The following is a 14,287-nucleotide window of genomic DNA, read 5'->3' as shown; positions in this document are numbered from 1 at the left end:
CACCTGGAAACCCTCTTACCCATACCTCCTCCCCCTACACCTATGAGGGTGTTTCCCCCATCCACCCACCCACCTCCCAACCCTGACATTCCCCTACACTGGGGCGTTGAACCTTCACAGGACCAAGGGCCTCTCCTCCCATTGATGCCAGACAAGGCCATCCTCTGCTACATATGCAGCTGGAGCTATGTGTCGCTCCATGTGTACTCTTTGGTTGCTGTCAGGAGCCTGATATAGCTGTCTCCTGAGAGGCTCTACCAGCGCCTAACAGAGGCAGATGCTTGCAGCCAACCATTGGACTGAGCACCGGGTCCTCAACATACCTGCTCTTTAAATGATGTGCTAAAGCACCTGGTGGAGAAAGGATGCTTAGCAAATGAGCATAGATGACATTTTATTACAAGAACTATTCTTAAACGCTGGTACCCCATGGATCTTCACCAGTCAGCATCCCAAAGGCAAATGGATATTCGCTACCCAGATTAACACCAACACAAATGATTCTTATATCTTAATGGGCTCAGATATTTTTAAGTAGCTCCAACACATCTGTACAGGTAATTAATAAAGGCTGAGGGAGGTCTCCAGTTGCTATTAAGTACAACACTGCATACTGCGTGGCACCGAAAAACACAATCCATTTACCACCTTTCAAATAAGATCTATACTCCCAGGTGTAGAAGCAAACCTGAGCTTTGATCGGACCGCCTCACTTTTGCACATAACTTGTTTGACGAGTGTTTTGTACTTTAAATCATATCTTAAATACAAAGACCTCCAGTCCTGAAGTCCCAGTCCGAGTCGCCGTGTCACCTATCCCTCATCACCTACACAGCAAGTGTCTGAATTCTTGCATTTGCTTCAAATGCTTAATGCCTAAGTAACTGATTGAACGGTTTATAATTTGTTCCTACACTTGTTACACGGCCCTTAATATAGTTCCTTGAGTATGCTCAGAACCATGGGGTGTGGTTCCCGATTTAGCCTCCTGACTGTCACGTGTTTCTGAGATAAAAACAGCTAGCTGGGCATTTTGAAACGTAACTGCTGTCCTGAACTAAAAATATGGAACTATTACAAAGCACTTCAGAGAGATGCCCTACTTGGTGTTTCATGGGTGGTTTCTTTTCTCGTTTGATTTTTCTCCTGCTTCCACACATCCGTTAGCCCTTCCTGTACGCCAAGCCACTTTATCCCGTGAAAGCACCGTGTTAGTTTTCTTGTTGTCATGACCAAATAGCAAACAAGAAGCAACTCCGTGGAGAAAGGGCTTACTTGGCTTCACTTTTTAAAAAGATACGGTACAGGGCTGGAGAGATGGCTCAGCGGTTAAGAGCACGGATTCCTCTTCTGAGTTCAAATCCCAGCAACCACATGGTGGTTCACAACCACCCGTAATGAGATCAGATGCCCACCTCTGGTGTGTCTGGAGTTAGCTACTTGCATATAATAAATAAAAAGATACTGTACAGTGTGAATGGGAAGTCACGAAGCGTGAAGCTGGGTGAGATCCCACACCTACTCCCTTCTTAGTAGAACAGGAAGCAACCTTGGGGACGGGAAGTGAGGCCAGGCTGAAAAGCCCACCCCTACTGACTGACTTCCACCAGTGAGAATCCACCTCTGAGAGGTTCCACGGCTGTCCAAAACACAAATTATGGAGCGAATGTTCAAACACGAGCCGATGGGGCACGTTGACATTTAAATCACAATGTTAACAGTTTTCCAAAAGGAAGAGTGGACTGGAATCTGGGAGAGAGGCTGTCGCAAAAGCCTCTCCCTTGGCCCCACTCATCTTCATCTTCATGGCTCTCTGAGGTGCACATCTTAATACTGGGTCCCTTCCTCTGACTCCACCCTTCCACTTCTACTTAGCAAACTTTAGGGAAATTCCTTGACAGAAAACATTAGGTTGCAGTTGTTAGAAAACTGAGCTCATTTCTATTGGATCTTATAAGCACCCATTATCTCATCCACCTGATGACTTCAGATAAGCGATTTTGGCTGGCTTCTGTTTTCTTTTTGTTTTAATCGTTTTATACCATATTTTCTTATTTGTTTGCAGGGCAAGAGCTAGCTAGCGATCAATAAACTGCACATGGGTATGTAACTCGATGGACATGATATATTATTCGCCTGATAAATCAAGATTCAAACATACATCAGCAGCCAGCTTCCCTCTCCCATTGGGTAGTCCTTTCTCATGTCTATTCTGCTTGCCCTGAGGTAACTACTGATCTTTTGAGAAGTCTGTATTGGCTTCCAAAACAGTCAGTGTCCACTTTTTTTTTTTTTAATCTGGCTTCTTTCTTGACCACAGTTGTCTAAACTTTAGACTCTAAAGCATCATCTTTGTCCAGCAGTGTCACATTGTCCAAGTATACCAACGTTCTTTTTTTTCTTTTTTTACAATAAGTATACCCTCAGTTCTTACATCTTCTACCTACTACAAATAAAGCCACATCTTTGTATGTCATGGGCTTTGGATGATATTAGGTACATATGTAGAAGTGTGGCTAAATCAGTTGGGAGTCTTAAGACTCTGCCAGATGTTTACAGAAGTTATATGTTCTATATTCCCAACAGCTGTGTATCAGTGTCTTGTCCCTCACACTTCATACAGTCAAGGTTTTAAGTTTTAGCTGGTTTTCTGACTTTGGCTTAATTATATCCCCTAGTGAGACTGGGCACATTTTCAATGCCTCAGGACCCTTGAATGTTCTTTGGAGACGCATCTGTTCAAACTTCCTTCCCAGGTGTGGTGGTTTAAATATGCTTAGCCCAGGAGAAGTGGCACTATTAGCAAATATAGTCTTGTTGGAGTAGGTGTGGTCTTGTTGGAGGAAGTGTCTGTAGGTGAGAGCCTACAGCTCAGGCTCTGCCCAGGATGGAAGAGAGCCTCCTCCTGGCTGACTGGGGAAGAGACCCTACTCCTGGTTGCCTGCTGAAGATAGTTCTGGTCTGCTATCTTCAGATAGAGATGTAGAACTCTCAGCTTCTCCAGCACCATGTCTGCCTGGATGCTGCAATGCTTCCTGCTATGATGATAATGGACTAAACTTCTAAAACCATAAACAAGTCCTAATTAAATATTTATCTTTATACAAGTTGCCTTGGTCATGATGTCTCTTCACAGGAATAAAACCCTAACTAAAACACCAGGTTTTAGCCAAGTTGTTTGTTTCCTTGAGTTCAGAGAGGTTTGCACCCACTCCGCACATACGCCTTTATCAGAATCCATATCTACGTGTTTGGAGTTGGTTTTTCTTTGCCTGACTTTTGTTGTTGTTTTAGGCTTTTCTAGATCTCCTGCATTTCCATATGAATTCAAGAATCAGAATTTTATTTATTTATTTATTTATTTATTTATTTTTACTTTGGGGGAGGGATGCATTCATGTATCGACATTTCTATGGATGTCAGAGGACAACTTTCTAGAATCGGTTCTCACATTCACCATGCCAGTGCTGGGATCAAACTCAAGCTATTGGGCAAGCCTTTGCCTACTGAGTCTTCTTGATGGCTGAGAATCAGTCTTTTTAAGCTCTACAGATTGAGATAGGGATGTAGAGGAAGGGTCTAGAAGGGTTGGATGGGAGGGGATAGGATAAGATAAGTTGGATGGAAGAGAGGGGAGGGGAGGAGAGAAGATGAGGTGGGTTGGGGAAAGAAAGAGTGGGGTAGAATGGGTAGAAAAGGAGATGAGGTAGGATGAGTGGAAGAGGAGGAGATGAGATGGGATAGGATGGGGTGGGAGATGAGGGGATGGGGTGGAATGGGTGAAAGAGGAGATGAGGTGGAATGGAATAGAGTAGATAGGGTGGGATGGGCTAGGATGGGTGGGGTGGGTGGGTGGGGTGGATTGAGGTAGGGTGGCATGGGGTAGGGAGGGGTGGGATGAGATGAGATGGAATGGTGTGGGGTGGAAGAGAGTTGGATGGGATCGTGTGGGATGGGATAAAGTGGGGTGGGATGGGATGGGATGTGGTGGGGTAGGTGGGATGGGGTAGGGTGGGTGGGGTGGGATGGAGTGGGTGGGATGGGGTGTGGTGGGGTGGGGTGGGATGGGGAAGAGTGGGATGAGAGGGAGTGGGGTGGGGTAGGGTGGGATGGGGTGAGATAGGGTGGGGTGTGGTGGGTGGAAGATGAGTAGATGGGATGAGATGGGATGAAGTGGAATAGGCTGAACATGCTTGGGATTGCCTTGGATCTTGGTTTGTGGGAAGTTAATATTATAGCTACCTCTAAGACTGACATATGTGCAGCATATTGGTCTTGAATCTTTAGCCACTTTCGTCCCTAAGCAATCCTATTTTTCCTCTTTCTAAATGATCTTCTTTCTGTCAATTTGCGCTAAGATGTAAAAGTCTTAACTCCACGTTTTGGCACATTGCCTTTGCACCCTGCAGCCTTCATGAACTCACTGGGTTTTGTTACTATAGTTACATTCTCTGTAGTCATACGCTAGGATAGCTCTCCTTCACACTTTCGGCAAAGTCGCCTTTATCGGTGTCCCTTCCCCAGCAGACTGGATGCGGGGAGTCTCCAGTGAAGCAGAGCTTGAGAGTGGCTACTTTGTCTTATTCCTGAGGTTTGGTCTGTGTACTCAGCATTTCCCCCTCAGTGTGACTTTGCCACAGGCTGCTCACTTAAGCCCTTTCTCAAGTTACAGAAGTTTCTTTCTCTTCCTAATTCATGGGTGTTTCATCAGAAATTAGTTGGATTGTATCAAATGCTTTTTCTTGCATTTCATAATGATGATACTACAGTATACACATACTTTTGCTTTGTTTACAAAGCAAATATTATTGGCTTTTCATTAAGTCAATGGTTCATTCTCAAGATAAACTTCATTTGAATATATTTTCTCCTTTATAAATACTGTTGGATTTAACTTGCTAAAATCACATACAGAATCTATGTATCTTCGAGTGTGAGCTATGGTGGAACATAGATTTCTGATTTTACAGTGTTTCACATAATTTTTTTTAAAAATCTCTTCAACTTCCTGAGTTTATCTTAAAATAACATTTATTTTTATGTTTTACTCGTATTTTATTTTATGTGAATAGGTTTTTTTTTAATTGTTATGCCTGGATGTATGTCTATAAACCATGTGCATGCCTGACACCCAAGGAAGCCAGAAAATGGTGTCAGATCTGGAACTGGATGGCGTTACAGCTGTTGTATGCGTGCTGGGAATGGATCATCTGAGAGAGCAGACAGTTCTCTGAATCACTGAGCATCTTCCCCAGCCAATCATTTCTTTTCCTTAAATGTTAGCACACATTACCACTGTTGCCTTCTAAACTTAAAGGAGTTTGGGGCAATTCTTCTTTCTGTTTATTATTTGTGAACTTCACATCATGTACCCCAATTCCATTTGTCTACCTTAATACCTGCCCTCCACCCTTGAAACCTCCCCCTCAAAAGAAAACAAAAAATAAAAATCAATAAATAAAATGAAATAAACAAACACTTCGCTATGGAAGCCAGTGCGTCACAGTGGGTCACACAGTGACCCTTTTGCCCAAACAGCTTTACTTGCCAATGTCCATTGCAATGAGTCATTGGTCTGGTTTGAGGCTACAACACAGCAGATGGGGGTCAGGGGAGGGCAGCTCTTTTTTTTTTAATGATTTATTTATTTTTATTTTATGTACATTGGTGTTTTACCTGCATGTATGTCAGTGTGAGGAAGCTGGATTCCCTGGAACTGGACTTACAGACAGTTGTAAGTTACCATGTGGGTGCTGGGAAGTGAACCTGGGTCCTCTGAAAGATCAGCCAATGCCAATCTTAACCATGGAGCCATCTCGCCAAACCCTTGGGGGTATTGTTTTAATTAAAATTTAACTCTGTAATAAAATACAGCTATTAATGTTACATATTTCTTTTCCGATGAGCTTCAGTATTTGGTAGTTTGTGGGTTTTGAAGAATTCTCCATTTATCTAATTTGTTGAACGTGCTGAATGATACCCTGGCACCAACTGTCCTTAGTTCCTTCCTTCCTGCATCAACTCATCAGCCTGGCTTTATTTTGTATTTGTAACCTCTGTCTTCTTTCTTATTTTCCTAATCAGTATACAGGAATTACCCATCTACCTTTCTGATAGTTGAATTCTATTGTCAAGACCTGAATCCCTTTACATCTATTGCAAGATGTGTTATGGTTCACAATATGTTGGCAAATCTTTTGCCTTTGCTTGATGGAATGCCATAGAAATGCTAGGGTGGGTGATGCCTCTAACAGTGATGTGCAAGCTTTCTATATTCTTAGTGGTTTGTTACGCTACATGTTCTAGCAGTTACTGAAAAGCTACAGAATCTTAAGATCTACTTATTTTGTTCTTGAAGTTTTAATCACACTCAACTCACATAGGTGAAAGCTGGGCTTATTAGGTGTACATTTTAGATTGTTGAATATGCTAAATGAAACCACTTATCATTTATCATCACGAGTCACCTTCTTTATCCCTGGTAAAAATCTTTCACTGATGTATCAACCATGTTTTGTGTTAATATAGCTGCAGCTGCTCTCTTTTGATGATGCTAACGTGTTTCTCATCTTTTGACTGGGAAACTGTGTTTGTGTGGAATGTTGCTTCTTGTTGACAGCATGTGGCTGCAGATTTGTAGATCCAATATGACACTCTCCACTATTTGTATTTGGAATGATTATTTGTATGGATAGAAATAAGGATATGGTCGGACTATGACTGTTTTGCTGTTTTCGTCCCTGATATGGGGTGACACCACACCTCTCAAAGTTCCTGTGTTATACAACACCACCTGTCCTATGAGAATCTTACAATAACATGTGTGACCAATTCTCCCCTCCTTGTTCTGTGCCCTTGTGGCTATACATTTAGTTTTGAATATACAATAAGTTACACATTCTTATTATTTTTGTTTAAATGATAAGTTTAATAAGTTATCTAGGAAAATATCTTATAAAAGTTTTATTTACTCATGTAGCTAACATTCCTCGTGCCTTTCACTCTTTTTACCAAATCAGTATTTCCATGTGGTATGCTTTTTCTTACACCTGAGGGATTTTTAAGATTTATGATATTTTAATATTAATAATTACCAGTGAAGCCAGACAGTGGAGGTGCATGCCTTTAATCCCAGCACTTGGGAGGCAGAGGCAGGTGGATTTCTAAGTTCAAGGCTAGCCTGGTCTACAGAGTGAGTTCCAGGACAGCCAGGGCTACACATAGAAACCCTGTCTCGAAAAACAAAACAAAACAAAAAATAATAATTACCAATGAATATTACCAATTAATAATTACCAGTTGCAACATTTCTTGCAAAGTTAAGTCAAATGATGATAAATTCAGATTTGGGAAGTTAGAAAATAGTCTTCACACTTGTTTTGTAGATTCAGCTTTGCTGGACGTATGACCCTAATCCTTGGTCCCTCCTCTGCCACCCTCCTCCCTGCATTGTTCCAGGTGACTCTGCTGTCGTTCTTACACTGGTTGGCTGCTTTTAATATTTTTCTCTTAGTTGGTTGCAAACCTTTTGATTATTTTAGGCTTTGTTGGAATCTTTCATGTTCCATATACTTGAGGTTCCTTGGGCATTTTAGTATGTTTATATTTTTTTATCAAATTCCAAAATGTATTTTGAGACAATCTCGCCATGTGGCCTAGCCGGGCCTCATACAGGATCTTCGTGCTGCAGTTTTCTAAGGTCCCTCTCCATCTAAATACTCTGGAAAGTGCTTTCTGACTTGTTCAATCTCTCCTTCCCCCTCCCTCTCCTTCTCAGTTCTCCTCCCTCCTCCCCTCATCCCTCCACCTCCCTCTCTCTATTCTTTCCTTTCCTTTCCTGGGGGCCCAAATTACTTATACATCGATCCAGTTGAAGTTGATACCACTTGTTGAATCCTGTTCAGTTCTAGAGAAATTCCTTTTCTCTGTCTTTCATTTTACATCATCTATTGTTAGAATTTTGAGAATATTCTGCTTTCTTATATTTTATCTAAATTGCCAGTAATCCCTTCTAGTAGAACATGCATATCACACACACACACATGATGCACATGCATACACATACACGCACACAATTTAATTTGCATCTTTTTCTGTACTTTTTCTATCTCTGATATTTTGGAAATGTGAAATACAGTTGTACCTGTTTTATGCTTTTTTTCTGCTTATTTTAATGTATGTCTTTGTAGTTGTAAGTCAGGCTGGATTGACTACTGATGTTTGTGTCTGTTCTTCCCTGTAGTTAGTATTTTCTTATCTCTTTGAATGGCTGGTGGCTTTTTACTGGTTGCCAGACTGCATGTTTTTGTGTGCCTCCTGGGTGCTGTGAGTTTTTTTTAATCTCTATAAATATTATTGAGCTTTGTTTGAAGATGAATATAAGTGACTTCAAAATAGTTTGATCTTTTTTAGTATTGCTTCAAAAATATCTTAGGTGAGACTGCAGCAGATCTTAGTCTCGGGCTGATGACTCCCCACAGCTGAGGCGTGACCTCTCTCCACCTGGTGCTCCGAGCTTTTGAAGTTTTCCAGCCTGTCTGGGAGGAACGGGAACTATTCCTGGATAGCAGTTCTGTCTCAATCCTCAGATACTTTTCTAATATTCATACACTAATCAGTGCCTCGTCCCTTTCTAGACAGCAGTAACTAATCAAACATATTTATAAATTGCCAGACATTTGTCACATGTTTCCCAATATAGTCCTTTGAGTATGCTAAGAGCCATTGGGTGTGGTTCCCGAATAAGACAGCCTCATGACAAGCTGTCACATGTTTCTGGGATAAAAACAGTCACACAGGAATTCTGAAACTTAACTGCTGTTCTGAACTAAAAATATGGAGCTAATCATTACAAATTCCAAAAAGGTAAAGGGTACCATGTTGACTTCATCTTACATCTCCTTTCTCAGAGAAGTATTACAACTCAAAGTTGAACCGTGAAGGTGTTCCTCTAGAAACAATAGCACACAATGAATGGCAACCCAATAAAATCCCCAATGGCCAAGACCACCATTCAGAACAGTTGCTTTAATGGGATTGCTGGACTTTACACCACATTCCTGGCCAGGCCTTTGCCCAGGAGAGAAGTTGTATTTAGCATGAAAGAGAGGAGAAACACCGTGACCGTTAGTTCATGCCACGTTCCTTCGAATGTTGGCACAAGCCAAGTGCATGAGTGCGTGTTAACATTGCACTGAAAATAAATTTGATAACTTTCTCTACTTTCATAATTCTAGAGTGTAAAATAAGCGTGTATGCGTGCATGTGTGTGTATATGCGTGTATATCTTCAGTATGTATGTGTGGTGAGTTTGTGTGTATATGTATGTGAGAATATTGTGAGAGATGGTATTTGTGTGTGTATGTGTGTGTGTGTTTCTTGCTGAACAAAATAATAAATTTTAGCAAAAACTTTCCTTTCCTTAATTTTTACTCAAATATAAGCTATACACTGAATATAATATACATGTTGGATAATAAGCTAAAAAGTAAGAGTTAATTATTGGTGAGTGTCTCAAATGTAATTCACAACTACAAAAAAATATTTTTATTATCAAAGCTTCAATAAATGCTGTTTGCTATTTATTTATTTATTTATTTATTTATTATTAATGTGCATGAGGGACATAGGGGACAGAGAGAGAGAGAGGGAGAGATGGAGGGAGTGGGGGTGCCACTGTACATATGTGCATATGTAAGGTCAGAAGAAAACCCTGCATAGTTGGTTCTCTCCCTCCACCTTTACAAGGTATGGTGGTTTGAAGTTCATAATTGAATGCTTGGTCCCCAGTTGGTGGAACTGTTTGGGAAGGATTAGGAGGTGTGGTCCTGATGGAGGAGGTGTGTCACTGGGGATGATATTTGAGGTTTCAAACGACTTCTGCCATCCTCGGTGTGCTGTGCTCTCTGCCTCCTTTGTGTAGATCATGATGTGATCTCTCAGCTGTTCTGCTTCCAGAGCCTTTGCTCTGCCCTCATGGACTCTAACCTCCCAATTAAACACTTTATTTTATAAGTCACCTTGGTTATGGTGTTTTATCATAGTAATAACGAAATAACTATGACACATGGGCTGTAGAGATCAAACTCAGGTCACCAGGCTTTTGGGGCAAGCACCCTTATCCACTGAGCCTCTGAGTCACCCCATATTTTATGTTTTAATTTTCTTATAAACTGAGATTCTTATTTTTGAATATATATATTGTTATTAAAATTATATATTATATCATATTATATATATATAATATATATATATGTATATATATATATATATATATATATATATATATATATATAATATGGCTTGTTGAGGCCAGCTTCTTAGGACACAAATGAAAAAAAAAATGTGTTGGTCATTTCAAGCCACTTACCCACTTGAATTTGATATTAGACTGTACCTACAGACTGTACCTACAGGTACCTTTATCCATGTATTTCAACAGGTAACTGGGCAGATAAAATTTTCCAACTCAACAAATCGATAATGGTGAAAATAAGTACTTTATATCTGCAATAAGGAAAAAAGATGAGAACAGTAGACTTCAGCCTGCTTGTGTGGGAAATGAGCGAAGGAAACCGGAAGGGTTTGCTTAGGCATATTGCACAAAATCTGAAGTTCTGTCTTTGAAGCAAATCATCAGCAGTGGTCTGGCTTCTAATTGTGTATCCACTTCCCAAAGGGTCACCATAGCCCTCGTCCATCTTTGGATGACACTTCAGATGCTGGCATGGTGTGTGGTTTCACAAGTGCTACGCACCTGCATGTCACAGTCACAGAACCAAGTCCGTCACGAAAGACACAGAAGGTTTTTTTCTTGCCCTTCCTTGACCATGGCTCTGATTCAGTTAACTTTCATTTCTTCAGCCAAATTCAAGATCATAAAAACTCTCCTGGAAATTGCAGAAACCATCCACCCCACTACGTCCATTCTAGGTCCATTCTGCTTACTCTGTAATAGACACCTAAACATGGTTGCCCTTTCAAGGTGGGATACAGGGAAGAGAGCCCCAAGGGTGTAAGAATCCATGGTATACCTTTAACTGCGGAAGAAAATTCAAGAAGTTGATTAACCACAGGTTTGAAACTCTGGAGAAGACAATGAGTGGTTTTGTTCCTAAAACCAGGCTGTGCAATTTTATGTCTCCAGTATTAGAGTCATGTGTCTACCCATTTATGATCTGGTGAGCTGAGGCCTGCTCAAGCTTTGCCATTTAAGTTCCACAAGTTGTGGGTCTCTGACATCCTCAGAGAGCATCACAAATCTATACATCAGAAGTTTCTGGAAGTCCATTGCCTTCTCCCTTTGGGACTCCCAAGGAGGGAAGAGTAGGGAACAGGATGGTCTGCTAATTGCTAAAGGAACTCCTCTCTATGAAGGAACCCATCTTCCCAACATTCTGGATCTTTCCATTCGAAGGCAGCCTCTTCAAACGTCACGACTGAAGCAGCAGGGCTTAGACGGGGCTGCTCCTGGGTTGCCTTGTGTCAATATAAATGAAATACATCGTCGAAGGAGAGTGAGCTTCAGAAAGGAACTGATGTTATTGAGCCTGAGTATGTGGACAACCCAATCTCGTCATGGCCTAAGTGGGCACCACGTGTCTAATCATGAAACAGAATCCACCTGAGCATCTATGGATCTGCTTAGAATGCTATGCTTGGCTCCTTTATTGTTGGGGGGGGGTGGATTCCGTTTAATTTTCATTTTTATTTATATGCATGTCTCTGTATCTGGCTCTGGCTCTCTGTGACTCTGTCACGCGCGTGTGCATGTGTGTGCATGTGTGTGTGTGCCTGCATACACACATGTACACATGCACACATGTGCACATGCATATGCAGCACGTGTGCAATTGTCTGCAGAGGCCAAAGACATGTAATATCTCCTGGACCTATAGTTACAGATAGTTGTGAACCACCCAACAATGGCACGGGAACCTAACTTGAGTCCTCTCAAGAGAAGCAAGGGCTCTTAACCACTAGCCAGTTTTTTTTAGCCCTTGGGGGTTTTCTTAATTACATTTATCTGTTTGTGTATCTGTGTATATATGGATATGTGTGATCATACATGTGCAACAGCATACTTCTGGAAGATAGATGACAAGCAGTGGAAGTTGGTTCTATCCTTCCATCATGTGGGTTCCAGGGATCAAACTCAGGATGTCAGGCTTGGTAGTGCGGTTCTCTACCCACTGAGTGATCTCACTGTCCCTTGAGGCTCTGACTTTGTATCTGCTTATTGTTTTGTTTTGTTTGTTTGTTTGTTTGTTTGTTTGTTTTGAATAGTTATGTTGTGGGTTTGGTTTTTAGTTTGAGTTTTTTGTTTTTTGTTTTTTGTTTTTTTGAGACAAGGTCTCATGATATAGCCAATCCTATCCTGGAATTCACTGCTTAGCCCAGGCTGGACTCTAACTCACTAAAATCTTCCTGTTTCCACCTCAAGGACACTGGAATCACAGGTACAACCCAGCTGTGACACCCAGCTTGTTTTTATCTCTTTCATCCCCAGTGCTCCTTATGTCATGCAACTATTATCCAATGCATATTTAAAGAAAGAACTGAGTGGCTGAAAGATTGCTTTGTATTTTCACCTCTTCTTTTAAGAATGTCTATTGCTGTATTCTTCCTATGCTATTAAGCTGATGCAATGGGAAATTTTAAGAGAGTAGTCATCAGTATGGTTGGAGGAACTACCTTTGTCTGGATAGAAACCAGGTAAGTCCCAGAGACAGGGGTGGTCAGATGCCAAGGCCAGGGCTCTCTTCATCTTGAGGATAGCATAGTCCTTCTACAAGGTAGATGAAACCCAGTGAGATTCTCCAGCTAAGCCACTGTGATATCAGAAAAAGATGCAGCCAGCCCATAATCCTAACAGACCTCTGTGACACAAGACACAAATGAAAATACAGTACCTCCCACTCAACCCTCACATTTCATCTTTGACCTTACCATCTCAGGAGCCTTAGTCTGTATCATGTGCACTTTACAGTTCATGGTCCTGAATCCTGCTCATCCCGGGATTCACACCACACTCCATTGTGGTGTCTTCTGATTTAGTCTCTGTGGTGCCACCAGTGATTTTTCTCTTTATCAGTGGTACCCCCTCCACAGGATGGAGAGATGGGAGTGGATGGGGGGGGGGGGGGAATTGGAAGGGAAAAAATGGACGGAGAAAGTTTGTCGGCTCTACAGTCCAGGAACATTTGGAATATTGCCTGCCTCTGAAAGAGCAGTGCTACTAGCCTCACAAACTAGGAAAAGCCCCTAGTAGTAAGCAGTAGAGCTCACACAAGGCTCTCATTCTCAGCCCTGTGCATATGTCTGGGCTAGAAGCCAGAAGCAGTGGCCAGGTGGAGCCTACACAATGTTTTGCAACATCCCAGAAAAATGGTTATGAAAAAAGCCTACATAAATGTTCAAAGAATAGGTGTCTGCAAGTTAAGACAGGAGCATTATCAATAAAGCTTGTCCTTCCCTGTGTGAGAAGACTAGCAGCCCCTGGGTTCTAGCTCCTCTCTTTATACAACCTAGTGTTTCAGTGCCTCAGCTCCTACTGCCCATTTATCTTCTGCCTAAGTCCACACACAGCAATGGGAACCAACCAAAATCACAAACGTATTTAAAAAGATGTCAGGGGAATACAGGGGACAAAGGCCAACTCCAACCTCTTCTTGCCCTTGGCTTTTCAGATATCCCTATTCAGATATTCAGATATAAGTTACTCCTAATTTTAATTAAATTTTAAGAATTCTGTTCATAATACAAGCTGAGACACTGAAGAAGAGCAAAGGGACTCCTTAGAATGTCCTTACTGTTAACCAACACAGCCAAGAAGCCTCTCCAACATTTGTCTGACCTGAGAGCCATGATTGTGGGTGATATCTCTTCAGGCACTTACTGACACGTTCTTCCCAAGGAAAAGTATGGCAGAATCTTTTTTTTTTTTTCAATTTCTGAAGCTCCTATTCTAATGGGATTAGGTTGCATTGTCAAACACTTTTCTAAAGTCCTAAGGGCAAGCACAGAAGCATACTAGAAGGTTTGTTGTTTTGTTTGTTAAGTCGGGGGAGGGGTGTAAATCTTGGTTCTGGGATTCTGTTCAGACATTTCTAACCAAACTTCCATGATCAGGGTCCATTTTCTATAAGCCTGAATCACTGGATTTTGGGTTGTGCCCTAAAGAAGGACAGTGTGTAGTTATAATTTTCCCCCATTCCACTCTGCAGATGTGTAGACCACACAGGCACACACACACTGGAGGGGGCCTTGGTGGCTCACACATCCTTTG

This window comes from Mus caroli, unplaced genomic scaffold (genome assembly GCF_978045245.1).
Source record: "Mus caroli unplaced genomic scaffold, Mus_caroli_1 scaffold_12, whole genome shotgun sequence".
Classification (NCBI taxonomy): domain Eukaryota; kingdom Metazoa; phylum Chordata; class Mammalia; order Rodentia; family Muridae; genus Mus; species Mus caroli.
This window is presented reverse-complemented; position numbering follows the sequence as displayed.